The following is a 27,911-nucleotide window of genomic DNA, read 5'->3' as shown; positions in this document are numbered from 1 at the left end:
TGTGAGTTCTTCATGCGGGGTTTGGAGTCCTCGGAGACCCAAAGTCTCCAAGAGAACCACATCTGCGTGAAGTGCATCCGGCTCCCGGTTAATGAAGACCGTGTTATGGATCCGGAGCCGCAGGTGGATGACCTTCGGTTTGTACGGGAAAGTGAGGAGACAATCGACCAGAGTAACAGGGAAATAGTCACCCCGAAATTCCACAAGGCAAGTAGCAGAATGATTCTCAGGAGAAATGGAAATGCAAACAGGCAGTTAGCACAGAGAACTCCTGTGGCCATCCGTTTTGGATACTGCGATGGTCGAACGGGAATGCAACAGAGATCAGATTACTGGCAATGAGCATAGGTCCATGGTGCTGAACGGAAAGTGGGAGAAGACGGTAGCGATAGTGATATAGGACTCAATAGTCAGAGGAACGTGCACGAGATTCTGTGGGCATGAACGGGACAGCTGAATGGTATTCCAGTTGCCAGGGTAAGGGACGTCCAAGTTCCCGTCTACAGCATTTTGTAGAGGACGGGAGAGGGATGTCCTGGTACATGCCTTATTAAAAATAACATAGAAAGGAAAAGCAAAAAGGTCATTCAAAGAAAATGTAGAGAACAAGGTAGAAAGCTGAAGAAGCAGGATCTCCTGGGTAGCAATTACTAGACTGCTGCATGCGCCAATCGCCAGTGAGAGTAAAAGCAGGGTGCTCTGAAAGAATAATGCTTGGCAGAGCATCTGGTGCAGGGAAGAAGGCTTCAGGTTCATGGATAATCGGGATCTCTTCTGGGGAAGTATGACCTGATCAAAAATCACAGGTTGCACCTGAACTCTAGTGGAGTCGATATTCTTGCAGGCAGGTTTGTTAGAGCTGCCGAGGAGGGTACCAGAGTGGGGGAACACAGGATAGGATGGTTGGTAAATGAAGCAAAGATAACATGCAGTCAGACTATCAGGAGGCGCAGAGAGATGATAGACAACTGTCCTTGTGCAGGATACTCCAAAGGTTAATCTCCAGGTTGAGGAGGTGGTGAAGAAGGTAAATGCATTGTTGGCATTCATTTCTAGAGGTATATAGCACATAGAATAGTACACACAGTACAGGCCCTTCGGCCCACAATGTTGAGCCCACCCTCAAACCCTGCCTCCCATATAAACTCCCACCTTAAATTCCTTCATATACCTGTCTAGTATTCTCTTAAACTTCACAAGTGTGTCTGCCTCCACCACTGACTCAGGCAGGGCATTCCACGCCCCAACCACTCTCTGAGTAAAAAAACCTTTCTCTAATATCCCGCTGGAACTTCCCAACCCTTACCTTAAAGCCATGCCCTATTGTATTGAGCAGTGGTGCACTGGGGTCTTGTACACCTCTATCATGTCTCCTCTCATCCTCCTTCTCTCCAAAGAGTAAAGCCCTAGCTCCCTTAATCTCTGATCATAATACATACTCTCTAAACCAGGCAGCATCCTGGTAAATCTCCTCTGTACCCTTTCCAATGCTTCCACATCGTTCCTATAGTGAGACGACCAGAACTGGACACAGTACTCCAAGTGTGGCCTAACCAGAGTTTTATACAGCTGCATCATTACATCGCGACTCTTAAACTCTATCCCTCGACTCATGAAAGCTAACACCTCATAAGCTTTCTTAACTACCCTATCCATCTGTGAGACAACTTTCAGGGATCTGTGGACATGTACCCTGAGATCCCTCTGCTCCTCCACACTACCAAGTATCCTGCCATTTACTTTGTACTCTGCCTTGGGATTTGTCCTTCCAAAGTGTACCACCTCACACTTCTCTGGGTTGAACTGCATCTGCCACTTCTCAGCCCACTTCTGCATCCTATCAATATCTCTCAGCAATCTTCGACAATCGTCTACACTATCTACAACACCACCAACCTTTGTGTCATCTGCAAACTTGCCAATCCATCCTTTTAACCCCATATCCAGGTCGTTAATAAAAATCACGAAAATAAGAGGCCCCAGAACAGACCCTTGTGGGACACCACTAGTCACAATCCTCCAATCTGAATGTACTCCGTCCACCACCACCCTCTGCCTTCTGCAGGCAAGCTAATTCTGAATACCCCTGGGCAAACTTCCCTGGATTCCATGCCTTCTGACTTTCTGAATAAGCCTACCGTGTGAAACCTTGTCAAATGCCTAACTAAAATCCATATAGATCACATCCAGTGCAGTAACCTCATCTATATGCCTGGTCACATCCACAAATAACTCTATCAGGCTTGTTAGACACGAGCTGCCCTTCACAGAGCCATGCTGACTGTCCCTGATCAGACCATGATTCTCTAAATGCCCAGAGATCCTATCTCTAAGAATCTTTTCCAACAGCTTTCCCACCACAGACGTAAGGCTCACTGGTCTATAATTACCCGGACTATACCTACTAACATTTTTGAACAAGGGGACAACATTCGCCTCCCTCCAATCTTCCGATACCATTCCCGTGGACAAAGAGGACATAAAGATCCTAGCCATAGGCTCAGCAATCTCTTCCCTCGCTTCGTGGAGCAGGCTGGGGAATATTCCGTCAGGCCCCGGGGACTTATCCGTCCTAATGTATTTTAACAACTCCAAAATCTGCTTGCCCTTAATATCAACATGCTTCAGAACATCAACCTCACTCTTATTGTCCACACCATCATTAATTTCCCTTTCATTGGTGAATACAGAACAGAAGTAATCATTGAGGACCTTGCTCACTTCCACAATCTCCAGGCACATCTTCCCACCTTTATCTCTAAATGGTCCTACTTCACTCCTGTCATCCTTTTTTTTTCTTCACAAAATTGAAGGATGCCTTGGGGTTTTTCTTTACCCTACTCGCCAAAGTCTTCTCATGCCCCTTTCTTGCTCTTCTCAGCCCCTTCCGAAGCTCCTTTCTTGCTTTCCTATATTCCTCAGTAGACCCATCTGATCCTTGCTTCCTAAACCTGATGTATGCTGCCTTCTTCCACCTGACTAGATTTTCCACCTCACTTGTCATCCATGGTTCGTTCACCCTACCATTCTTTATCTTCCTCACCGGGACAAATTTATCCCTAACATTCTGCAAGAGATCTCTAAACATCGACCACATGTCCATAGTACATTTCCCTGCAAAAACATCATCCCAATTCACACCCACAAGTTCTAGTCTTATAGCCTCATAATTTGCCCTCCCCAATTAAACATTTTCCTGTCCTTTCTGATTCTATCCTTTTCCATGATAATGCTAGATTTATGTAAGTGAGTGGTGATGAATTGCGAGATGCATGATGGAATTGTATATATCGTTTGTGAATGTGTAATAAGGCGGTGTTTTAATGGGGCATTTGAGAATTCACATTTGGGAAGAGATATGTTTTACCTTCTGTCACTAATTAAGGCAGAAAGTGTGGTTTCTTTCATGAGTTTGTACGTTAAAGCAAGAGTTTGGTGAATTATATTTTCCACTCGATTTTGTTTGTGTAAGTAATCAGATTGTATTAAACTGCAGTGGGATACTGTAATGCGTTGAATTGTTTCTGTTTTTTTATTTCTCGGATTTTGCTACATTTATTTTCTTAAATTCATTGTTCCTTTATTATGAATGTGTGATATTTTTGTTTATTTTACTCACCTGGTCCTGCATTGCCACCAGGAATTCTACTGTTTCTGGGAAGAGATTTCGAACTCTGAGCCAGGCCTTCGACACCAGATTGTCGAAATCTAGTCTGCCCAGAGAATGAGGATATCCTCCATTGTGGGTCATGCTATGGTATTGGTTAACCTTTTCAATAACGATGATGTTTCATTTTTCTGGGTTGTGCTCTCTTTCAAGTTCAGTAGTGTCTATTTGTTATCAGAAATGGATATGCTTCTGTGGAGTGCTGAATCTTGTTTTCGTTGATGAAATTATATCTTTAAAAGTTTTAATTGACTATCGTGTAGAGTTATAATATCTGTTATTCCTCCCCCCACTTCTGTCGCAGGCCGTGTTAATCTGCGTGCATTGGAATGAACATAATTTTTTTTTGAACTTTGTCATTCCAGTTCTTGTTTTTTTTTGGATATGTTCCTGTTAATATAATTATTTCTTAATGTATTTACACGTTTTGTTGTTTTTTTACACATTAGTTTTCTGTCTTGTTCTATGCGTTTTCCAATGATTCTACCGTGTTTCTTTGTATTTAATCTGAATTGACCTCAAGATACATAATCTCAGTATATGATGACAAAAATGTACTTTGATAATATTACTTTGAAATTTGAACTTTGCGATGTTAAATCCTATGAAGCTCTCAATCCTCAGAAGCTCAACATCGTTGAAATGAAGTACAGCACGTGCACCACCGCAATTCCTGAAGTCAACGACCACCGTTACATTTTCTGCATACTTTGGAAGATTTTTATCTTAACACCATATAAGCTCACTATCTCGTTCTTGTACACCGCCTCAACATTATGTGTAATATTGCACCCTCCAGTGTGTCATCGTCAAACGTGTCACTGGATTTCGAGCAGAATACGCCCACGGAGTCATGAATTTACAGGGAGTATATTCGGGGGCAAAGGACACAGCTTTTCGCGGGACCAATGTTAAGATAATTCGCGATGGAGATGTTGTGCCTCTCGGATAGAATTCTTTGTTAGTAACAGACTCCCGCTCTCGTACCTTAATACATCATTATTGGCTGATATTCTCAACTCTTTCCAAGTGCTAGCCGTGTGTGAAATTATCAGTGATACTCGTATTCTGTTGGGGAAACAAAAGAGTGCAAATGCTGGAATCTGAATCGGATGATGTGTCTAATGATGAAATTGCATATCTGGTTTCAATTATTAACAGTACAGAACCTTGAACCTGTCCGGGGTTCCTTTGGATTTCATTAGAAAATCTTTACACGCTGCTGAGAGAGCACGGTTGCCTTCATCTGCTGGACGTAATTCTTCTTCTCTGAGAATTCCCCCAGCTGCTTCTCTGTGAATACACGTGTCCCTATACACCATGTCGTCTTCGGAGACTAAATGTATTGCAATAGTAACTGAAGTGGTAAACCACTTTGGGACGTCTTCGGATCTTGAGGGAGACAATATAAATCCAGGCTCTTCCCTCTGATCGTGAAAGGTCCCTTCAGCAGGATATGTCTCCGTTTCTGTTTATCCTGTTATTGGTCGCGAAGCCACAAACACATGGAATAATCTGCAAGCGTCGAGCAAAAGTCAGTTTACCTGTTTTGTCCAAAGATGGAGACATCACCATCGGCGGGATATTCACAATACATCTGGATCCGATTCACGACTTCCATACATTTACCTTTTCCCCGAAAAGCACCCTGTGCAAAACGTGAGTTAACTTCTTGAAAACTGGCAATTCTTCAACCCTCTATCTTGTAGAATTCGCTATTAACCATTCAGTAGATAATTGAATTCGATAGCTAATTATCGTCGAATAAGTTTACATACACTTGTCACCGTCTTTTAGTTCCTGTGTTGCAGCTTGGTGGAATGGTAATTTTAATATTGTACATCAACGTGAAATGATGGGAGCAGCGCTCGCTTGTGTATTTCCAGAAATATTTATTTGTTATTCAGTACTTTGATCACCACTTTGCCATTAAAAGAATATCCTGGCACTATGCAGGTTTGCAGGGAATAGTCTATAGATATTTTGCTCTATGATACTGTTGTCGCGTAGAACGTTAGTGGTTCTGGTATTCAGCCTGGATATCGCAGCAAAAAAAAGATAGGACATTTCCCAAGGGTGTACGGGTTAGTTGCTCTATTGCTCACATATGTGGAGTCTGGGGCAAAGGCCTTTTATCGACCTGTATCTACAAATTAAAAGTACAACAATTAAATTAAATAGTTTGACGGCTGGAGGTGCACCTTTTCTGGAAAAAAGTTTTCGTTGAATTACCACAACGGCAGATGAGCATTTTTGTCATCTGATTAATGAGGGCATTCACTTCTATGCCGATACAAGGTATCCGGCATAGTTGGTTCTGCGACAGGCAATTGTTGTTCATTTTGATGTTATACATTGTTACTCTTGGGTGTTACTGTGAAAGAGATTTTTGTAATCTTTGGAGAGATACAAAAGTGGCGGCGGCAATTACGTGAAATGCTGAAATCTAGAGTTTAAAACAACAAAGAACTGCTGGAAATCTTGGAAAAACTTTGAAAAGCAAAAAAGAACTACTGAGGAAACAATTGGAAAACTGAAGATAGATTGTGAAATTAAACTGGGACGGTATACAAATACAGACTGTATAATTACATAGAGAATAAGGTAGATAAAGTAAACGGATGTCCCTTGGAAGACAAGAAGCGTGAATTACTATTGGTAATTTGGAAATTTTTGAGTCCCAGAAAGTCTATTTTCTGTCGACCTTCTCTGTAGAGCACACGTCCAGCACGCCAAAAGCGATGTTATGAATTGGTTGGGACATGAGCCCTCGGTACAAGTGTTTTATCCGAACAGATAGCGATGAGCAGCTTAATGGGTGTCAAGGTGGACAAGTCCATTCGTCTGAATGAAATGAGTCCCAGGCTACTGAAAGTAATGACGGAGATTATAGTAGACACGGTGGTACTAACTAATGAAGCTGAAATCCACGCTTCCGTTTATAACAGAATTCATTACAAAGGGTGGGTAACTACACGCCATTTAATTTAGTTATTGTTGTCGAGAAGATGCTTGAATCCTCAACAAAGAAATAGCGAGATATCTAGATATAAGTGGTTTCAACAGACGGAAGCTACGTAGATTCATGAAGGGTAGATGCAGTTTGACAAACCTACTGGAGTTAGACCATGAGACCATAATATATAGGAGCAGAAGTCGGCCATTCAGCCCATCGAGTCTTCTCCGCCATTCAATCATGGGCTGATCCAATTCTTCCAGTCATTGCGCCACCTCTGCTTTCACCTCATCCCCTTGATGTCTGGGCTAATCAAGAACATATCTATCTCTGCCTTAAATAAACCCGATGACTTGGAGTCCACATCCGCTCGTGGCAACAAATTCTCCACAGCTTTACCACACTCTGACGAAAGTAATTTTTCCACATCTCAGTTCCAAAATCCTGAAATCGTGCCCTCTTGTCCTAGAATCCCCTACCATCGGAAATAACTTTGCCAGAAAAAAAGAGGCCGTATTAGATCTGGTATTTGGAAATGAACTTGGTCAGATGTCAGATCTCTCATTGGGAGAGCATTTTGGAGATAGTATTCACATTTCTATCTCCTTTACCACAGCATTGGGGAGGGATAGGAACAGACACGTCAGACAAGCAACACACATCAAAGTTGCTGATGAACGCAGCAGGCCAGGCAGCATCTCTAGGAAGAGGTACAGTCGACGTTTCAGGCCGAGACCCTTCGTCAGGACTAACTGAAGGAAGAGCTAGTAAGAGATTTGAAAGTGGGAGGGGGAGGGGGAGATCCAAAATGGTAGGAGAAGACAGAAGGGGGAGAGATGGAGCCAAGAGCCAGAGAGGTGATTGGCAAAGGGGATACGAGAGGATCATGGGACAGGAGGTCCGGGGAGAAAGACGGGGGGGGGGGGGAACAGAGGATGGGCAAGGGGTATAGTCAGAGGGGGAAAAAGGAGAATGAGAGAAAAAATGTGTGTATAAAAATAAATAACAGATGGGGTACGAGGGGCAGGTGGGGCATTAGCGGAAGTTAGGGAAGTCGATGTTCATGCCATCAGGTTGGAGGCTAACCAGACGGAATATAAGGTGTTGTTCCTCCAACCTGAGTGTGACTTCATTTTTACAGTAGAGGATGCCGTGGATAGACATGTCAGAATGGGAATGGGATGTGGAAAGCATTTAATTGGAGTAAGGAGAAATATGAGGCAGGAACTTGGAAGCATAAACTGGGAAGAGATGTTCTCAGGGAAATGTACGGAAGAAATGTGAGAAATGGTCAGGTGATACTTGCGTGGACGTCTGCTTAGGTAAGTTCCAATGATACAGGGAAATAACGCTAGGGTATAGGAACCGTGGTGTAAACTGGCTGTTGCAAATCCAGTCAAGAAGAAAAAAAATAGCTTAGGAAATGTTGAAAAAAAAACAGGTAGTGACGGAGATCTCGGAGAATTTAAGGCTAGCAGGAAGAAGCTTACTTTGAAATTAGGAGAGCCATAAGGGGTGAAGAGAATGCCTTGACGGGTAGCATTAAAGAAAACCGCAAAGTATTCTACAAGTATGCGAAGAGCAAGAGGATAAGAGGTAAGAGAATAGGACCAATCAAGTGTGACAGCAGAAAAATGTATATGGGAACAGCGGAGATAGCAGAGGTACCTAATGAGTATTTTTCTTCAGTATTCACTACGGAAATGCATCTTGTCGACTTGGTTATTTCTTCAGCTGTTTGAACGGGACACGACTGCGCAAGCGCGTGGAGGTCGGCCAGTCAGAACAGCGGGAAGAGCTTAAAAGCGAGCTGAGTTGAAATGGTGACGGTCATTTCTTCAGCGGTTTGAAATGGACACGACTGTGAAAGAGTGTGGAGGTCGGCCAGTGACAACAGACGGAAGAGTTTAAGAGGAAGACAGATTTCAAGTGCGGGCGTCGAAGGTGCGGGCAACGGAGTAGTGGGGGACAGAGGAAGAAGGTTTTGGCTCAACGGGGCTCAGGCGGTAAGGGGTAGAGGCCAGGTAGGTTATCCGTTTAAAGTGAAGGCAGAAAGTATATGCGTCAGGCCGGTTTTCTGTGCTTGCTGTCAGATGTGGGAGTTCCAAGAGACTCCCAGCCTCGCGGACGACCAAATATGCACCAGGTGTGTCGAGCTGCAGCTCCTTAGAGACCACGCCAGGGAACTGGAGCTGCAGTTCGATGATCTTCGTCTGGTCAGGGAGAGTGATTGGGTGATAAAGAGGAGCTATAGGCAAGTATTCACCACGGGACCACAGGAGGCAGAGAGACGGGTAACAATCAGGAGAGGGAAAGGCAAAAAGCAGATAATAGAGTTTGCACCAGAGGCTGTCTCCGAATTAATAATAAGTATTCCTGCTTGAGTAATGTTGCGGGCGGGGGGGGGGGGAGTGATCAGCCTACCTTGGGGAAGCAACAGTGGTCGTACCTCTAATAGGTAGGAAAAGGGAGAGGTTCTGAAAAATACTACAGAGAGTTTGGAAAGAAGTTAAGAAGCAGGAGCTCAGAGGTAGTAATCTCCGGATTGTGCCTGTGCCCTGTGACAGTGAGTATAGGAATAGAATGAGGTGGAGGATAAATGCGTGGCTGAGGAATTGGAGCAAGGTCAGGGATTCAGATTTCTGGATCATTGGGACCTCTTTGGGGTAGGTGTGCCATGTGCAAAAAGGACGGGTTGCATTTGAATCGGGGGGGGGGGGGCAATATCCTGGCAGGAAGGTTTGCTAAGGCTATTGCGGAAAGTTTAAACTAGAATTGCTGGGGAGTGGGAATCGAACTGAAGAGACAGCGGAAAATGAGGTTGGCTAACAAATAGAGAAAGCTTGGAGACAGTGCGAAAGAGAGATTAACCAGTTGATAGAGTAGGGACGCGCTCAGTCCAATTTTTGAGATGTGTCTGTTTTAATGCGAGGAGTATCATGAATGAAGCGGATGAGCTTTGAGCGTGGATCAGCACTTGGAGCTATGACGCTGTGGCTATTGCAGAGACGTGGGTGGTGCAGGGGCAGGAAAGGCTACTTCAGGTACCAGGCTTTAGATTTTTCGGAAAGGATAGGAAGGAAAGCAAAAGAGGTGGGGCGTGACACTGTAGATCAAAGTTTGTGTCAAGGATACAGAAAAGGAAGAGGTCATGGAGCGGTTTCCTACAGAGTCTCTGTGGGTGGAAGTTAAGAATAGGAAGGGGTCAATAATTCTCCTGGGTGTTTTTATATAGACCACCCAATAGTAACAGGGACATCGAGAAGCAGATAGGTAGACAGATTCTGGAAAGGACTAATAATATCAGGGTTGTTCTATTGGGTGATTTTAATTTCCCAAACATTGATTGGCATCTCCGAGCGTGAGGCGTTTAGATGGGGTAGAGATTGTTTAGTGTTTTCAGGAAGGTTTCTTGACACAATATGTAGATACGCCAACAAGAGGAAAGGCTGTACTTGATCTGGTATTGGGGAATTAAACTGGTCAGGTGTCAGGTCTCTGAGTGGGAGAGCATTTTGGAGGATAGTGTTCACAATTCTATCTCCTTTACCACAGCATTGAAGGGGGATGGGAACAAACACGTTAGGGAAAGGTTTAATTTCATGAAGGAGAAATATGAGGCTATCAGGCAGGAACTTGGAAGCATAGATTGGAAACCGATTTTCTCAGGGAAACGTCCAGAAGAAATGTTGCTAATGTTCACTGGATATTCGTGTGGAGTTCTGAATAGGTACGTTTCAATGAGACATGGAAAGATGGTAGGGTACACGATCCGTGGTGTACAAGGTCTGTTGTAAACCTAGTCAAGATGAAAAGAAGTGCTTTTGAAGTTTCAAAAAACTAGGTAATGATAGGAATCTAGAAAATTATAAGTCTCGCAGGAAAGATCTTAAGAATGGAATTAGGCGAGCCAGAAGGGGCTATAAGAAGGCATTTCCAGACAGGATTATGGAAAATACCAAGGCATTCTACAAGTATGTGAAGAGCAAGAGGATAAGACGTGAAAAATAGGACCAATCAAGTGTAGCAGTGGAAAGGTGTGTATGGAACCGGAGGAAATAGTGCAGGTGCTTAATGAATGCATTGCTTCAGTATTCACTACGGAAAACGATCTTGGCGTTTGTAAGGATGACCTGAGTGGACGGAAAAGCTTGAGAATGTAGATATTAAGCAAGATGTGCTGGACCTTCTGGGAAAGCAACAGGTTGGATAGGTCGCCGGGACCGGACAGGATATTCCACAAGATACTCTGGGAAGCAAGGGAGAAGATTGCTGAGCCTCAGTTAATGATCTTTGCATCATCGCTGAAGACGGGAGAGGTTCCGGAGGATTGGAGGAATGCGTATGCTGTTCCCTCATTCACGAAAGGGAGTAAGGATAGTCCAGGAAATTATAGGCGAGTGAGTCTTACTTCAGTGGCTGGTAAATTGAAAGAGAAGATCCTGAGAGGCAGGATTTATGAACATTTGGAGAGGCATAATATGATTAGGAATAGTCAACATGGCTTTGTCAAAGGTACGTCGTGCCTTACGAACCCGACTGAGTTTTCTGAGGATGTGGCAAACACATCGATGAAGGTAGAGCCGTAGATGTAGTGTATATGGATTTTAGCAAGGCATTTGATAAGGTACCCTATTCAAGGCTTATTGAGAAAGTACGGAGGCATGGAATCCAAGGGGACATTGCTTTATGGATGCAGAACTGGCTTGCCTACAGAAGGCAAAGAGTGGTTGTAGACAGGTCATATTCTGCATGGTGTCAGTTGACCAGTGGTGCGCCACAGGGATCTGTTCTGGGACCCCTACTCTTTGTGATTTTTAATAATAACCATATAACCATATAACAATCTCAGCACGGAAACAGGCCATCTCGGACTTCTAGTCCGTGTCGAATTCTTACTCTCACCTCCTCCCACCGACATGCACTCAGCCCATAACCCCCTATTCCTTTCCTGTCCATATAGCTATCCAAGCTGTATATAGCTGTCCATTATAGCTAATTGACCTGGATTAAGAAGCGGAGGGATGTGTTAGTAAATTTGCTGATGACACAAAGGTGGGATGGAAGGTATTGTGGATAGTATGCAGGACTGTCAGCGTTCAGAACGGGGCATTGATAGGATGCAAAACTGGGCTGAGAAGTGACAGATGGAGTTCAACCCAGATAAGTGTGAGAGGTTCATATGATCACAGCATATAGTATTACTAATTAAGACTCTTGGCAGTGTGGAGAATCAGAGGGATCATGGGGTCCGAGTCCATTGGACACTCAAAGTTGCTGCGCAGGATGACTCTGCGGTTAAGAAAGCATAGGGCGCATTGGCCTTCATCTATCGTGGGATTGAGTTTCAGAAGAAAGAGGTAATGTTGCAGCTATATAGGACCCTGGTCAGACCCCACTTGGAGTTCTGTGCTCAGTTTTATAGGAAAGATGTGGAAACCATAGAATGGATGCAGAGGAGATTTACAAGGATGTTGCCTGGATTGGGGAGCATGCTTTATGGAACAGAACTCGGGCTTCTTTCCCTGGAGCGACGGAGGATGGGAGGTGACCCGATAGAGGGGTATAAGATTATAAGGGGCATTAAACGTATGGATATTCAGAATTCTCGCTAGCACGAGAGAACTCAGTTTTAAAGTCCTTGGAAGTAGGTACAGAGGAGATGTCAGGGCTAATTTTTTTACGCAGAGAGTGGTGACTGCGTGGAATGGGCTGCCGGCGACGGTGGTGGCGGATCCGATAGGGTGTTTTAAGAGACTCCTGTACAGGTACATGGAGCTCAGCAAAATATAGGGCAATGGGAAAGTCCTAGGTAATTTCTAAGGCAAGGACACTTTCGGCATAGCTTTGTGAGCCTAAGGGCTTGTATTGTGCTGTAGGTTTTTCTGTTATTTTGATTTCTATCTAATCTGTTCAGGCCTTATAACATTCGGAATGTTTCTATGAGATCCATTCTCATTCTCCTGATCTCCAGGAAATACAGCCCAAGAGTTGCTAGACGTTCTTCATACGGCAACCATATCATTCCTGGAATCATTCTCGTGAATCTTCTCTGAACCCTCTCCAATATCAGTATATCCTTCCGAAATTAAGGAGCCCAAAATTGCACACAATACTCCGTGTGGTCTCACTAGTGCCTTATAGAGCCTTAACAACACATCTCGGCGATTATATTCTATACCTCTAGAAATGAACGTCAACACTGCATTCGCCTTCTTCACAACCGGCTCAATCTGGAGGTTAACCTTTAGGTTATGTTTCACAAAGACTTCCAAGTCTCTTTTTCATTTCCGCATTTTGAATTCCAATCTAAATAATCTTTCCAATCTAAATAATAGTCTACCTGTTCATTTCTTCCACCAAAGTGCATTACCATGCACTTTCCAACATTGTATTTCATTTGCTACTTCCTTGCCGATTCCCCTGAACTATTTAAGTCCCTCTGCGGGCTCTCTGTATCCTCAACACTACCCACTCCTTCAGCTAACTTTGTATCATTGGCAAATATAGCCACAAATCCATTAATGCCGTAGTGCAAATCATTGCCATACATCGTAAAAAGTAGCGGTCCCAATACCGACTCATTTGGTAACCGGCAGCCAGCCTGATCAGGATTCCTTTCTTCACACTCTCTGTTTTCTGCCGACCAACCTCTGCTCCACCCAGTTCTTTAGAAAATATATCGATCGCAGTGGATAGAGAGGAACAAGTATATGTTGTCTACTTGGATTTCGAGAAGGCATTCCATAATAGAAACATAGAAACGTAGAAACCCTACAGCACAATACAGGTCCTTCGGCCCAAAAAGTAGTGCCGAACATGTCCCTACCTCAGAAATTACTAGGCTTACCTACAACCCTCTATTTTCTAAGCTCCCCTGTACCTATCCAAAAGTCCCTTAAAAGACCCTATCATATCCGCCTCTACCACCGTTGCCGGCAGCCCATTCCACACACTCACCACTCTCTGAGTAAAAGACTGACCACTGATATCGCCTCTGTACCTACTTCCCAGAGCCTTCATCCTGTCTCCTCTTGTGGCAACCATTTCAACCCTGCGAAGAGCCTCTCACTGTCCACACGACCAATGCCTCTCATTATCTTATACGCCTCTTACAGGTCACCTCTTATCCTCCGTCGCTCCAAGGAGAAAAGGCCAAGTTCACTCAACTTATTCTCATAAGGCATGCTCCCCAATCCAGGAAACATCCTTGTAAATCTCCTCTGCACGCTTTCTATGGTTTCCACATCCTTCCTGTAGTGAGGCGACCAGAAATAAGACAATATTCCAAGTGGGGTCTGAGCAGGGCCCTATATAGCTGCAACATTACCTCTCGACTCCTAAATTCAATTCCATGATTGATGAAGGTCAATACACCGTATGCCTTCTTAACCACAGAGTCAACCTGCGCAGCTGCTTTGTGCGTCCCATGGACTCGAACCCCAAGATCCCTCTGATCCTCCACACTGCCAGGAGTCTTACAATTAATGTTGTATTCTGCCATCATATTTGAACTACCAAACTGAACAACTTCACACTTATCTAGGTGAAACGCCATCTGTCACCTCTCAGCCCTGTTTTGCATCCTATCGATGTCCCGCTCTAACCTCTGACAGCCCTCCATACTATCCACAACACCTCCAAACTTTGTGTCATCAGCAAACTTACTAATCCATCCCTCTACTTCCTCATCTAGGTCGTTTATAAAAATCACGAAGAGTAAGGGTCCCAGAACAGATCCCTGAGGCACTCCACTGGGGACCGACCTCCATGCAGTATATGACCCGTCTACAACTATTCTCTGCCTTCTGTTTTGGCAAGCCAGTTCTGGATCCACAAACAAATGTCCCCTCGGATCCCATGCCTCCTTACTTTCTCAATAAGTCTTGTGGGGTACCGTATCAAATACCTTGCTGAAGTCCATGTACTCTACATCTACTCCTCTTCCTTCATCAATGAGTTTAATCACATCCTCAAAAAAATCATTCAGGCTCGTGAGGCACAACCTGCACTTGACAAAGCCATGCTGGCCATGCCTCATCATAATATACCTCGCCAAATGTTCATAAATGCTACCTCTCAGGATCTTGTCCACCAACTTACCAACCACTGAGGTAAGACCCACTGGTCTATAATTTCCTGCGCTATCTCTACACCCTTTCTAAAATAAAGTAACAACATCCGCAACCCTCCAATGCTCCGGAACCTCTCCAGCCCCCATTGATGATGCAAAGATCATCGCCAGAGGCTCAGAATTCTCCCCCCTCGCCTCCCACAGTAGCCTACACATAAAAAGAATTCCATAATTAAGGATGAATGGAGAGGAAATAATGTATTGGAATGTATAGAGGACGAGTTAAGCAATAGAATGAAAGGAATTGAGATAGTTTTTCTACATGGCGGTCAGTGCTGTTATGGTATGAGGCAGGTGTCGTTGCACAGCCCGTACCTGTTCTGGAAACACATTATCGAATTGTAAGTGTAGGCCGGGTGCAGTGTATTGATCCGGACAGTATGGTCTGGGTTAATTTTGACAAGGCCCAAGAATCCCTTCATAACAATCGCCTATACAAATTTTGGAACCATAGTTCTATTTAGAATGTATAAATAGCCTATTTGACATTAGTAAATGGGTGATTAACCTTAATTGATGTTTCAGAGATCTAAACTCCATTGCAATAGTTGCGGCTCAAATTTGACCCGGAACAGACTCAATGTACATTAATCGTTAATTAATGTTTCAGAGATCTAAAATCCATTTCAGTAGTTATGGGTCAAATTTGACCCGGAACAGCCTCAATGTACAAATATTTTAGCAGCTGTACAAAAGTATACCTTTTTAAAATATCTTTGCGCATTTTGGATCACTTTAGGAAAGGTTATTAAATTTCGGCTAAAAATGGCAGTTTGGTTGTTTTTACTGCTGTCAAATCGAAAAACGGGTGGAATTTGACCCGAACAGTATGTAAGGCATAAATAGATCGGATAATGTGAGACCGTTACAGAGAAAGAACGGTGAGGGAATTCAATGAGGGGTAATTCCCTGACTCAGCAAGATGTGAGACCAAGAGTTTTTCTAATGTATAAAAAGTCTGTTCAGTCTTCTTTTAACATTGTAATAGAAGTTGTTCTTGAGCATATTGGTGCGTATAGCCAGACTTTTGTATCTTCTGCCCCATGAGAGGAAGGTTATTGTCTCCTTTGCAACGGCAGCAGAAGAATAGGCAGAAGCCATGGAAGCAAGGTGTATTTTGTGATATGCTGAGGTGTGTCCACATCTCTCGGCATATTCTTGCGGTCACATGTAGAGCATTTATCACGCCCAGCCAGGATGTATCCAGAAGGGATACTTCCGAAATAATTAGTAATTGTTATATGCGACTTGCAAAATTGTGTCACTTACCTTATATAATTTGCGTTAAAGTTTAACACTCCTCTTCACGACGCAAGTAATAGAAACTTTGTTCGAGTCATAGTAAGATAAAAAAAATGGGCGTTCATGTCAGACAAATGTGTAATTTCGGTCCATCGTGCCATGCCGACTGATCAGGTGCATTTGGTCAGTTTCCACCAGCCAATTATCCGTATAAATGACTATCAACGTTTGCTTTTGTATCTCTATAAGGCACTTTTTATGAAAGGCAGTTTGAACTGCACAGGACGATGAACGGCCTGGTATTTATATATGCTTGAATTTTAATATTATGTTATTTTACTATAGTGAAAAGAACTCCTTAGAGCGTGCGTCAATATTTAAAGATTAGATATGCATTTTTCTGAATCTTTTTTTCTTGTGCCTTTCAGTCCAGCAAGACGGCATCTTGAGCATTACATTCACTTAGTCATTCCATTATGGGAAGGATATGGAGCCTTTAGAAATGGTGCAGAACAGCTTTACCGGGATTTTGCATAGGTTAAAGTGCCTGTAATAGAAGGGAAGGATGGAAAAGCCTGTGTTGTTTACTCTGAGGTGGGGCGGAGTCTGATAGGAGACGATAGAAGTTTAGAGGATAATGAGAGGCTTAGATATATTTCGCAGTCGGTATCTAGAGTATATGATTGAATTCGGAAGGTGCATACTTATATCACATCCTCTTTATAATGTGCAGCTTCTAGGCAATACATCTAAAAACAAGGCTATGCTGCCATTGGGGAGGGTCCAGAGAAGGTTCACCTGAATGATTCCTGGAATGAGAGGGTTAAGGCATGAGAAGCGTTTGTTCACTGTGTACTTATCCGACTTTGGATGTTTGAGGGGGGTGTTATTGAAACTATTGAAAATGTTAATGGCCTTATTGTACGGACGTGAAGAGTATGTTTCCAATAGTGTAAAATAGATTGGCCAGGGGACACTGCATCTAAATACAAGAAGGTCACATTGAAATGGAGATGATGACACGTTGAGTTACCTAGTGACGTGGTGCTCTTTGCTACAGACGGTCGTGGAGCTATTATATTCGAGGGTAATAGGGGTTCTAGAGGTCACGGAGAGAATGCAGCTGAATCAGCCATAATCAAATGGCTGAAAAGAGTCAATGTGTGAAATGGCTTAATTGCACTGCTGAGTACTATGGTCACGTGATCTCTAACATTGATCCCACAGTTTTGGCTTTGAAAGCTTCCGACTGGCTCAGACGATGATTTTTGCCATTGAAGAAATAAATCCGAATGAGAATCTCTTGCCGGGGATCGCACTGGGGTATGAGATCCACGATGACTGCTCATCTCCAACGATCGCCTCTGAAGCAGCGCTAGAGCTGATCAATGGAGAAGAATCAACTGAATTTCCGGAATGTAGAGGCTCCTCTATGGTCGCTGCCATTATTGGCTGCGATACATCTAGACACTCTATCGTAGCCGCAAGAGCAATCGGATCATTTGGGGTTCCGCTGGTATGGTATCAAATCGTTGACAGCATTTTTAATCTACCGGTGAAGTCACTTTATTAGCACAAACATGAACATGCTATTCTCATGTCAGGACAGAGTACCTTTAGGTTTTATAATAATCTAAATCCGCCAGACTTTGGTTATGCTCTATTCACAATAATATATTCTACTTACTTAATTTTAGCCTTTTTTATGTTTTGTTATACTGGATCACAGAACACAGAACATAGAATAACATAAACCTAAACTATTAACGAAAGAGTTGCTATTGACTACGCAATGTTCATATTCATGAGTTCTCTGCACATTCATGTACCTATCAGAAAGCCTCTTAAATGCTTTTGCCATCAGCAGCAACTCTGGCAATTTACTTCGGGCTGCCATCACTTTCTCCGTAAAAGCTGTGCCCACCGCATTGCATTAGTATTTACCCACCTCACCTTAAGTGAGTGTCTTGTAGTGTAGTAAGTAAGTAGTTTAGAAAAATTGTATAGTATACCAGTAATTTCCGGTTAATGATGTTACATATTTGGTTTATGTTTCATGCTGTATTCTAAGAATTACAGTTCCGTGGTAAATAAAGCCATTCAGAATGAAACACTATTGGTGCATCAGTCACTGATAGTTAAAAGTCTGATCCACGTATTAATTAATTTATCTCCTTCTCTACAGATTAGTTACTACTCCACCTGCTCCTGTCTCAGCGATAAGAGAGAATACCCCACGTTTTTGAGAACCGTTCCCAGCGACCAGTACCAGTCCAAACTCCTTGCTGAATTGGTGAGGACATTTGGCTGGACATGGATTGGAACGATAAGAAGTAATACCGATTACGGTAATTTCGGAATGCAAGGATTTATGGAACATGTGGAAAAGTTTGGGTTTTGCATTGCCTGCTCTGAGTCTTTTTACAGGACCGACCCGCCAGAAAAAATCAGTAAAATTGTCCAGGTGACTAAACAGGCGTCTACTAAAGTAGTCGTGTCCTTTGTCCAAGGTGGTGATATGCGAATTTTGTTGAACGAGATTTGGCGTCAAAATGTAACCGGTATTCAATGGATTAGAAGTGAAGGGTGGGTGACAAGAAATCTTCTTCCGCCTGCAGAAAGGGCAATTTATCTCGCCGGGACAATAGGTCCGGCCACACGCAGGGCAGAGATAGATGATCTCAGAGATTTTCTTCATAATGTCCATCCTTCCAATTTTCCTGGCAACATTCTGGGAAACTTTATTCACCTGCTCTTTTACTACAGACAACGGGACAAGCCCGGGAAATCCCTCAGATGCTATTCGGCAATGCTCAGGGAAGGAGAAAATGGATGGCATAGAAAATAACTATCTTCCGACGATAAAGGACCGGAGCTCTTACCACGTGTACAAAGCTTTGTACTCCATCGCTCACGCACTCCCCGATATGTTAACCTGCGAAGAAGGTAACGGGGCCCTTTACGAATAACACCTGTGCGCAACTTTCAACCTTCCAGCCGTGGCAGGTAGGGCTGTACTTCCTTTGCTAAATCAAGAGTCTCAGTAACAGCATGGACAGGTATGTTTACAGTTGAACCTGATATTGTTCTATTTTCTTGTGCTTTCAACCGCTGTCCATTATACTTCAGTCACCATTTCCGTTTATGGCCGCTAAACCTTCGTTTCACATTTGTATATCATAAATTTTCCTATACAGTCCATATGCTTCGGTGCACGGTGTTGTACCGATCAGACATCGGACAAAAAGATCAATCTGACAATTCGCTCCCACGTAGCCCTCCAATTTTCTGTCAGCCATGCACTCTTCAGGGAATAGTTCAGATGTCCCTGTCAGCGCGTGCCATGCACTTACAATACTTTGTGTAAAAACAAATTTACCAACGACGAGCCATATATCGTCCTCCAATCTCCTCAAAATTTTGCACCCTCGTATTAGTCATTTTAACCGGACTAGGACTGAGCACAATTTTGCAAGTGTGGTCTGATGACAGTTTTATCGTACGATCCGTTTAAAAATAAGCTTCCCTTGCTTTATTCCGTCCTAGTTGCTGCACTACCTGCGCACAGTGAATTTCACAGCCAAGACGGGTGAAACCGTATACTTTGATGTAAATGGAGACCCAGTGCCAAGATACGAGTTCGTGAACTTGCAAACGAATTTGAAGGGTAGAGTTGACATTATAAACATTGGGTATTATGATGGCACGGCTCCGCCAGGTCACGAACTGATGATTAATATCGGCGATATCATGTGCAGCACGGAGGGAAATAGGGTAAGGTCCTTCATTTACAATTAATTTTCTTTTGTGAAACGGAAATTGGTTGCATGCTTGTGATATGGGTGATATTGGCGATAGATGTGATTGTTGCAAATAATGCTCTTGCTTTACAAGGGATGAACTTATTCAAACATACAGTATAAAATATAACCTTAAACGCAGATGTAGATATGGTTTGTGCAGTAGGAGCCTCAAAAAAGGTGGTTCACACACGAGCTATGATGCTGATCATTTGAAAATGACGTGATTGGACATTTTTTGCCGCAGTTGTTGGTGAATCTCCTGGATTTGCTGCCCCCGAAGGATGCCAGAGTTCAAGTACTAGATATTTTAAAGATTACGTCATATAGGTGTTTGAATGGAATCGAACGTGGTGGCGAAGTGGCAGATCGTATATCTGCCGTGATCTGACTGTGCATGAAGTACAATGTGACAATATCTTCTTTCATTGAGTCCTTGCGAGGCAATACGTTCTACTACTCCCGCTATGACAGTTACATATCTTTAAAACAGTGCTGCTGAATGCAACCTTGCCTTGTATCTTAGCTACATAATGCTTGTATAGAATTGGAACGGGCTTTTAATTCTCCGTTCCAAATTTGGTCGCAGATCCACGAAAATTCATTCATTGTTTCTCCAACTGCTACTTATGGTTGAAAAAGGCTTCAGAAGCAATGTTATTTTACAATTTATCTGGGACTAAAGGTAGCGCCATCGGACGTGAAGGTGTATGTGGCTGGTGAGTGGGTTGGATGGAGATCCTCGTTTACAAACAGAGTACGCGATACTCCTGATTCAAGGAACGAAATGGTTGAAAAGGGAAGTCGAGTTTAATGTCATATGCAAGGCTGCAGGACGCAATGGCATCCCAAGACGGGTACCCAGAATATGCTCGGACCAACTGGCAGGCATGTTTACAGACATGTTTAATCCCTCCCTCTCCCAGTGTAGAGTGTCCTCCTGCTTCAAAACATCAGGATTGTTCCCATATCTAAAAAAAATAATCAAAGTAACATGCCTGAATGACTGGTGTCCTATCGCACTCACCTCAATAACAAACATAAGTTTTGAAAGGCTGGTTAAAGACGACATCTGCAGCTTACTACCACCCACACTGGACCCCCTATAACTCGCCTACCGACACATCCGATCGACAGATGACGCAAGCTCTACACACCGTCATTACACATCCGGAGAAGAAGGAAGTTTATGTGTGAATTCTGTTCTTGGATTACAGTTTAGCATTTAGCTCCAGGCTCGACCACAAGCTCAGAGACGTCTGTCTTCACCCTGCCTTGTGTAGCTGTATCCTGGACTTCCTGTCAGATCGCCAGAAGTTGGTAAGAGTGGGCTCAACACAGGTGACTCTCAGGACTGACTTCTGACTGTCCAGACGATCAATGCCTCTCGTCATCTTATACACCTCTATCATGTCACCTCTCATCCTCCATCGCTCCAAGGTAAAAAAGGCCGAGTTCACACAAGCTATTCTCAGAAGGCATTCTCCCCAAACTAGGCAACATCCTTGCAGATCTCCTCTGCACCGTCTCTATGGTTTCCACATCATTCCTATAGTGTCAAGAAAAGAACTTCTTCCTCAATGTCGCAAAAACAAAGGAGCTGGTTGTGGAGTACCGGAGGAATAGAGACAGACTAACGCTTATTGACATCAATTGGTCTGGGGTTGAGAAGGTGAACAGGTTTAAGTTCCTCGGCATACACATAACAAGATTCTGAAGTAGTCTGTACATACAGCTTGTGTTGTGAAAAAAAAAGCACACCAGCTCCTCTTTCACCTCAGTCATTTGAAGAAGTCTGGCATGAGCCCCAAAATCCTTATGTAACACTTACTTTACCAAGTGGCATGATCTCGGGTGATAACCCCCTGCCCGGCCAAGGCCAAACCTTAGCTAGCATTCTTGTTTGGGTGGATCCTGCGTGTTGTATGCCCTGTGTAACATCAGTACCCCCACATAACATTCAGTCCACAATGTGTGGTTAAACGATTAAGATCTTATATTTACGTATAGGGTTAGTAGAGAAACAAAAGGAAAGGAAAACAAAAGGCGGCATTAATCTCATAAACATGTCCAGTGCACAACGTTGGACCTCACGGATTCCCTTTCGCTGATCTTCCTTCGCTCGTCGTCGACCCCTGGGCTCCCGCCCCGAGCCCAGGGCCCAGCGGGTCCGGCAACCGTCTCCTTAAGCCACCTCTTCTCTCTTCATCCTTTTCGCGCCTTCTCCCCGAAGCCTGCGCAAACTAACAGCTTTTATATAGACAGAAAGAATAACGTCTATCCCAATTGAATACCAAATGAATACAAGTCCCATTATCACTAATTATAATTCAAACATACACAAATAGAGAACCACTGTCTCAGCAGTTAACAGCACAGAGAAGCCATTTTATTTACCTTTGCAGTAACATAAAAGAAGAAAGCCTTACACTCTCCCCCCACCAAATTTAGTCATGTCTCATAACTTCTAAATAACTGCCAACCCTTCTTGCAGACACAAAAACTCGAACAGTCACATTGATCCCCAAACAGTAGACCTTACACCCTGTTCCTCGGGCGCTACATCGGCCAATCTGTCTTGGGGTTTCCTAATCCTCCGAGACCTCAATACCCCCCTCACCTAAACCCTTCAGGCTTGGACACTACTGGAGATAGGTCTGGTCTGCTTGCCAAATCCTCTTTCAATCTCTCACTCGTGCCCCCACTGCATCTCGAAGCCTCCTGTCCTGTGTCCAAGCACCCCGTCTCTCCTTCAGGGTCCTGCAGTAACCCTGGCTGCCCAGAGCTAGACCGCACCCCCCCCCCCCTCCGCCATCTGGCTCAGTGGGGGAAGGGCCAAGAGTCTCTTCATCCAACAAGGCGAAGTTAGGAAATGGTAGCATGTACTACACCTCCATCTCATCATCCATCGAATCCGTATCTTCCCCTTTTCCTCGATTTGTAGCTGCTGGCAGGTTCTCTGCCGCTGAGGCACATGCCCTGTACTGCTTTTGCAGCCTCCTCAGCCTCTTCAGCCTCCTGTAATCGAGACAACAGCTTCTTCCTGGACTCCTCCAACTCTCGCCACAGTCTTAGCAGTTCTGACTCACGATTCTTGGCCATCTCAAGCTGGGACGCAATTACTACACCAGCTTCTTCCACCCTGACCTGAAAAGCCGCAGTTAAAGTGTGTTCAGCCTTCAGTTTAGTGTTCACTGAACTTATCTCCAGCCTTTTCTTCCCGATGTCTTCTTCCAGGTCAACTTCCAGTTTTTACACTTCACTTAAACTGTCTATGGTCATCTTCAGGTTCCCTTCAAGCATCCGCTTCCCTCTTCCGAGATCTGTCCTCAATTGCTCCACCTCCACGGAAGTGTAGTCAAACTCCCCTCTCTGGGCTCTCTGTTTTCTGTTTTCCTTAGTCAGACAGCTTTCTTTGTCTTCCCCAACTTGTAAGTCTTCCAGATTGTTCTGTATCACTTTTTCCAATCTCTGCTGGGAATTCTGTCTCTCCGTCTTCATTTCAAACGTGATCTCGTAGAGACAGTCACTCACGAGCTGTGACCTTCGCCAGACCTGGCACATGTCCAGAGAAAGTTTCAACTCTTTAGTTCTCAGCCGCTCCTGCAACATCGTTGCTGCATATTCTTCGGAGGCAGATGCAAATATTAAGAGATCATCCAAATACACCAACATTCCAAACAATTTCACATCCTCCGCCGTCTTCCTCATGCCCCGCTGTAAAATTGCAAGGTCTCCGGATATGCCCTGGGGCATCTTTTCGGACTGGAAGAATCCCAGCGGACTTATAACGGCCGTGTTTTTCTTGTCGGCCTCATTCATCGGGATCTGGCAACATCCACTCCTCAGATCCCGCACATTAAACCACTTCGCACCACTTAGACAGACCAGCGCGTCTTCGACCCTCGGGACCGCATACTGTCAGGCACAGTGCGCCTGTTCAGGGTCCTATAACCCACACACACGCTCGCTACCTGCGTCCTCCACGTCTACAGGGGCCAGTCGCCGCAACCGCTCTCTCACCGTGGTGTCTTCAGCGGTTAACATCCCTCCCCCCCATGGTACGTCAGAGCATCCACTAAGAGGGGCTCACCCGCACATATTTCCCTCAGGCCGTGCCACCATTGGCTCTCGTTTAAAATTCGGTACCGGCCCAATGCTGCTACACAAGCCCTCACAAGCAGCTCGAAACACTGGGTGCACAGACAATGCCTCGAAACAGCTCTCACCCATCTTCTCCTGGCAGGCACGCATGCGCCTCCTCACCAGTGGGGAGTTGGTCCCCTCCAGAATCAAAACGCTGCTCGTCTCAACGCTGTCCGGACATATCAGCACTAAAGATTCATGAACCTCAGACACCCCCACCTTGGCCTCCGGGAAGTCCAGTTTCACTGACTCATAATCGTCTTCTGGATAATCCCCAACACTGATATTCCGAATTTCCAGGTTCCTGAATGGTGACAAGGGTAAATGCTTCAAATACTGGTTGTAAAACGAACTGTACAGCAACTTGACCTGCGCCCCGGTGTCGAGGATGGCTTTAGCATAGCTTCCATATATCCGTAACGACACACGGGCGCATAGTCCCTCTAAGCCTTGAGAAATAGGGTCTTTTCCTTTCGGGAGCTCCTTGGTACATTGCTGGGAACGTTGTCGCCCAGAGACCCCAAGCCGTTCCCCCACTGGGCCTCCACTAATTTTTCCGACAGCTCTCTGATCAGCTGAACAACTGAGGGAGAGGCTGATCCTCTTAAATGAATCAACTGTCACTGCAAGCAATTTAGCTGCCCCCACCCACCAGCCGGAGAAGATACACTGAAAGCTTTCGCCTAATCTCCTAAAACAGGTCTGGAAAGCCCCACAGGTGCTGTATGTTACTTCCAGTCGAATTAAATACATTTCCCAGGCTTAGATAACTGACGGCTGTCACTACGGGATAATTGAACCTTACAGTTCTAACACCATCATTAGCCCGCCTACTCAACCTTTCAACCAATCCCTGTCGCTTTCCCTCAGCCGAGCACTGCCACTCACCTAACAACTGAGAGGTCCGCTCCGCCCACGCCTCCGTCCCTTTAGGGGTAGACATTGTTCCAAAAAACGGGCGGACGCTGCAATAGCTGGAACATTCCAACCACTCTTCACCCTCCCTCCTGACAGCATGGACAGCCCCTGGCCCTGCCTCACCTGGAGCACCAATAGACACTGGCAATTCCACCTCCGTGACGTCAGCGCTAGCCCGCGCTGAAGCAAGGTCTGAACCCGACATTTTGTCAAACTTTTGCGCTGCGGTTTCAACTTCGTCATCAGCTTTAACCATATTCACAATTCGAATTAACAATTCATCCAAGGTACGAATACCCACCCCACTCAACCCGTTACTAACCGCAGTCCCACAGAGGCACAGTAGCAGTGATTTAAACAGGGCAATCACACAGCACCCCACTGAATCAAATCCACGGACGAAGCCCCCAAATGTAACACTCGCTTTGCTAAGTGGCATGGTCTCGGGGTGATAACCCCCTGACCGGTGAAACCTTAGCACTCTGGTTTGGGTGGATGCTGCGTGTTGTGTCCCCTGTGTAATATCAGCACCCCGAAATAACAATCAGTCCGCAATGTGCGGTTAAACGATTAAGATTTTATATTTAAGTATGGGGCTAGTAGAGAAACAGAAGAAAAGGAAAACAAATAAAAGGTGCCAATAATCTGATAAACATGCCCAGTGGACAACGTTGGAGCTCACGGATTTCCTTTCGCTGATCCTCCTTCGCTCGTTGTCGACCCCTGGGCTCCCGCCCCATATCCAGTCCAAGCGGGTCCGGCAACCATCTCCTCAAGCCACATCTTCACTCTTTATCCTCTTCGCGCTTTCTGCCTGAAGCCCGCGCAAACTAACAGCTTTCACACAGACAGAAAGAATAACATCTATCCCAATTGGCTAGCAAATGAATACAAGTACCGTTATCACTAATTATAATCCAAACATACTGCTATAGAGAACGACTGTCTCAGCAGTTAACAGTACAGTGAAGCCATTTTATTCACCTTTGCAGTAACATAAAAGAAGAAAACCTTACACTTAGCACTTTCTACAGGAACGCAATTGAGAGCATCCTTGTTGGCGGCATCACTGCCTGGTTTGTGAACTGTACATTCCTCAGTCCCAGGATTCTGCAGGGAGTGGTGCGGACAGCCCAGAGCATCAGTAGATGTGAACTGTCCACTATCCAGGACGTTTACTGAGACGGAAGCGTATAAAGTACTCGCATGATCAGTGAGGACCCCGGCCACATCAACCACAAACTGTTCCAGCTGCTACCATCCGGGAAACGGTACCCCAACATAAAAGCCAGGACGAACCGGCTCCAGGACAGCTGTTTCCACCGGCCATCAGACTAATTAATTTACGCAATTTTATTTCTGTGCTATATTGACTGTTATGTTGTACATACTATTTATTACTAATTAATATAAATTGCACATTGCACATTTAGACGGAGACGTACGTAACATAAAGATTTTTAATTCTTATGTATGTGAAGGATGCAATAAATAAACTCAATTCAATTTAAATCAAATTCATTTCTAATTTTAAAAGTATTTGAAGAAAATAAAGGTCGGATTCAGGGAACATTTGTGGACTGAGAACAATATCGAAAAAGGTCAAATTCAAACACGCGCATAGACATATTAATGACCAATAAACAAACACAGTCAAGGTGTTTCTTTTGCTTCAGATACCCCGAGCAATTTGTTCAGAACCATGTCATCCTGGAACAAGAAGAGTCAGCCGGAAGGGGCAGCCGATATGTTGTTTTGACTGTACAGATTGCGCGGATGGTGAAATTAGCAACGTCACTGGTAAGTGTTGAGATGCACAGCAATATCTCTCAATTCGCCATTTCTGTGCTCTCACGGGTTGTCTCATAAAATAATTAATTTCCAGATGCCACGGGTTGCATCAAGTGACCCTCGGAATACTGGTCCAATCAAGCAAAAACCCAATGTGTCCTCAAGAATATTGAGTTCCTTTCCTTTCGAGAAGTTCTAGGGTTTGTATTAGTGACGCTTGCTCTTGTGGGAATGTGTCTTACATTGGCCACAGCTGCTATTTTTTACAGGTATCGTGACACTCCCATGGTCAAAGCGAACAACTCCGAGCTCAGCTTCCTGCTCCTCTTCGCCCTCCTGCTTTGCTTCATTTGCTCGCTCACCTTCATTGGAGAACCGTCCGGCTGGTCTTGCATATTGCGCCGCACAGTTTTCGGAGTTGTGTTCGCTCTCTGCATTTCCTGCATCTTGAGTAAAACCATTCTTGTATTGGTTGCATTTAAAGCAACTCTTCCGAACAGTAGTGTGATGAAATGGTTTGGGCCGGCGCAGCAACGTCTGGGCGTCTTCCTCCTTACATTTTTCCAAGGTTTAGTTTGCATTGTCTGGCTAAGTGTGTCACCTCCCTACCCCCTGAAAAACATGAACTATTACAGGAACATCATTATTCTGGAATGTGACGTCGGCGCATGGACCGCCTTTTACGTAGTCTCGGCCTATATTGCTCTGTTGTCTGTCCTGTGTTTAGTGCTTGCATTTTTTGCTCGGAAACTCCCGGACAATTTCAAAGACGCCAAGTACATCACTTCAGCATGCTGATCTTTTCCGCTGTTTGGATAACTTTTATTCCGGCCTATGTGAGCTCTCCAGGAAAGGGTACACTGTGGCTGTTGAAGTGTTTGCTATCTGGGCATCGAGCTTCGGTCTGCTTGTGTGTATATTTGCACCGAAATGTTACATTATCTTACTGAAACCGGACATTAATACAAAGAAACATATGATGGCTAAAAGGACATCACAGTAACTACTTGCTTACGGTCGTATTCATTTTGCGTTTAGGGGTGTGTAATTCTGTATCAGAAAACGTAGTTTTGATTATTTATTTCCGTGTATCAGCAGGATACATCTGTGATAATTGAAATCCAGTGTTTTAAAATCATTCAAGACATTCTCCAAAAAGGTTAGATTGCACAGTTGGAATGCCTTAATATGGAATGCAACCATGTTAATCGTTGCCACATGTTTATTTCCACAGTAATGTGATGTCCGATTTAGTTT

The 27,911-nt window shown here is 44.3% G+C and overlaps 1 pseudogene; it reads left to right on the top strand.

The window, feature by feature from the left end:
* The first annotated feature begins 12 nt into the window (after nt 1–12).
* On the top strand, nt 13–27,657 carry LOC140196980 (extracellular calcium-sensing receptor-like; annotated as a pseudogene).
* Nucleotides 27,658–27,911: the final 254 nt, after the last annotated feature.

Source organism: Mobula birostris, chromosome 4, assembly GCF_030028105.1.
Source record: "Mobula birostris isolate sMobBir1 chromosome 4, sMobBir1.hap1, whole genome shotgun sequence".
Classification (NCBI taxonomy): domain Eukaryota; kingdom Metazoa; phylum Chordata; class Chondrichthyes; order Myliobatiformes; family Myliobatidae; genus Mobula; species Mobula birostris.
The sequence above is the reverse complement of the archived record's forward strand: the minus strand, read 5'-3'. Positions and strand labels throughout refer to the sequence as shown.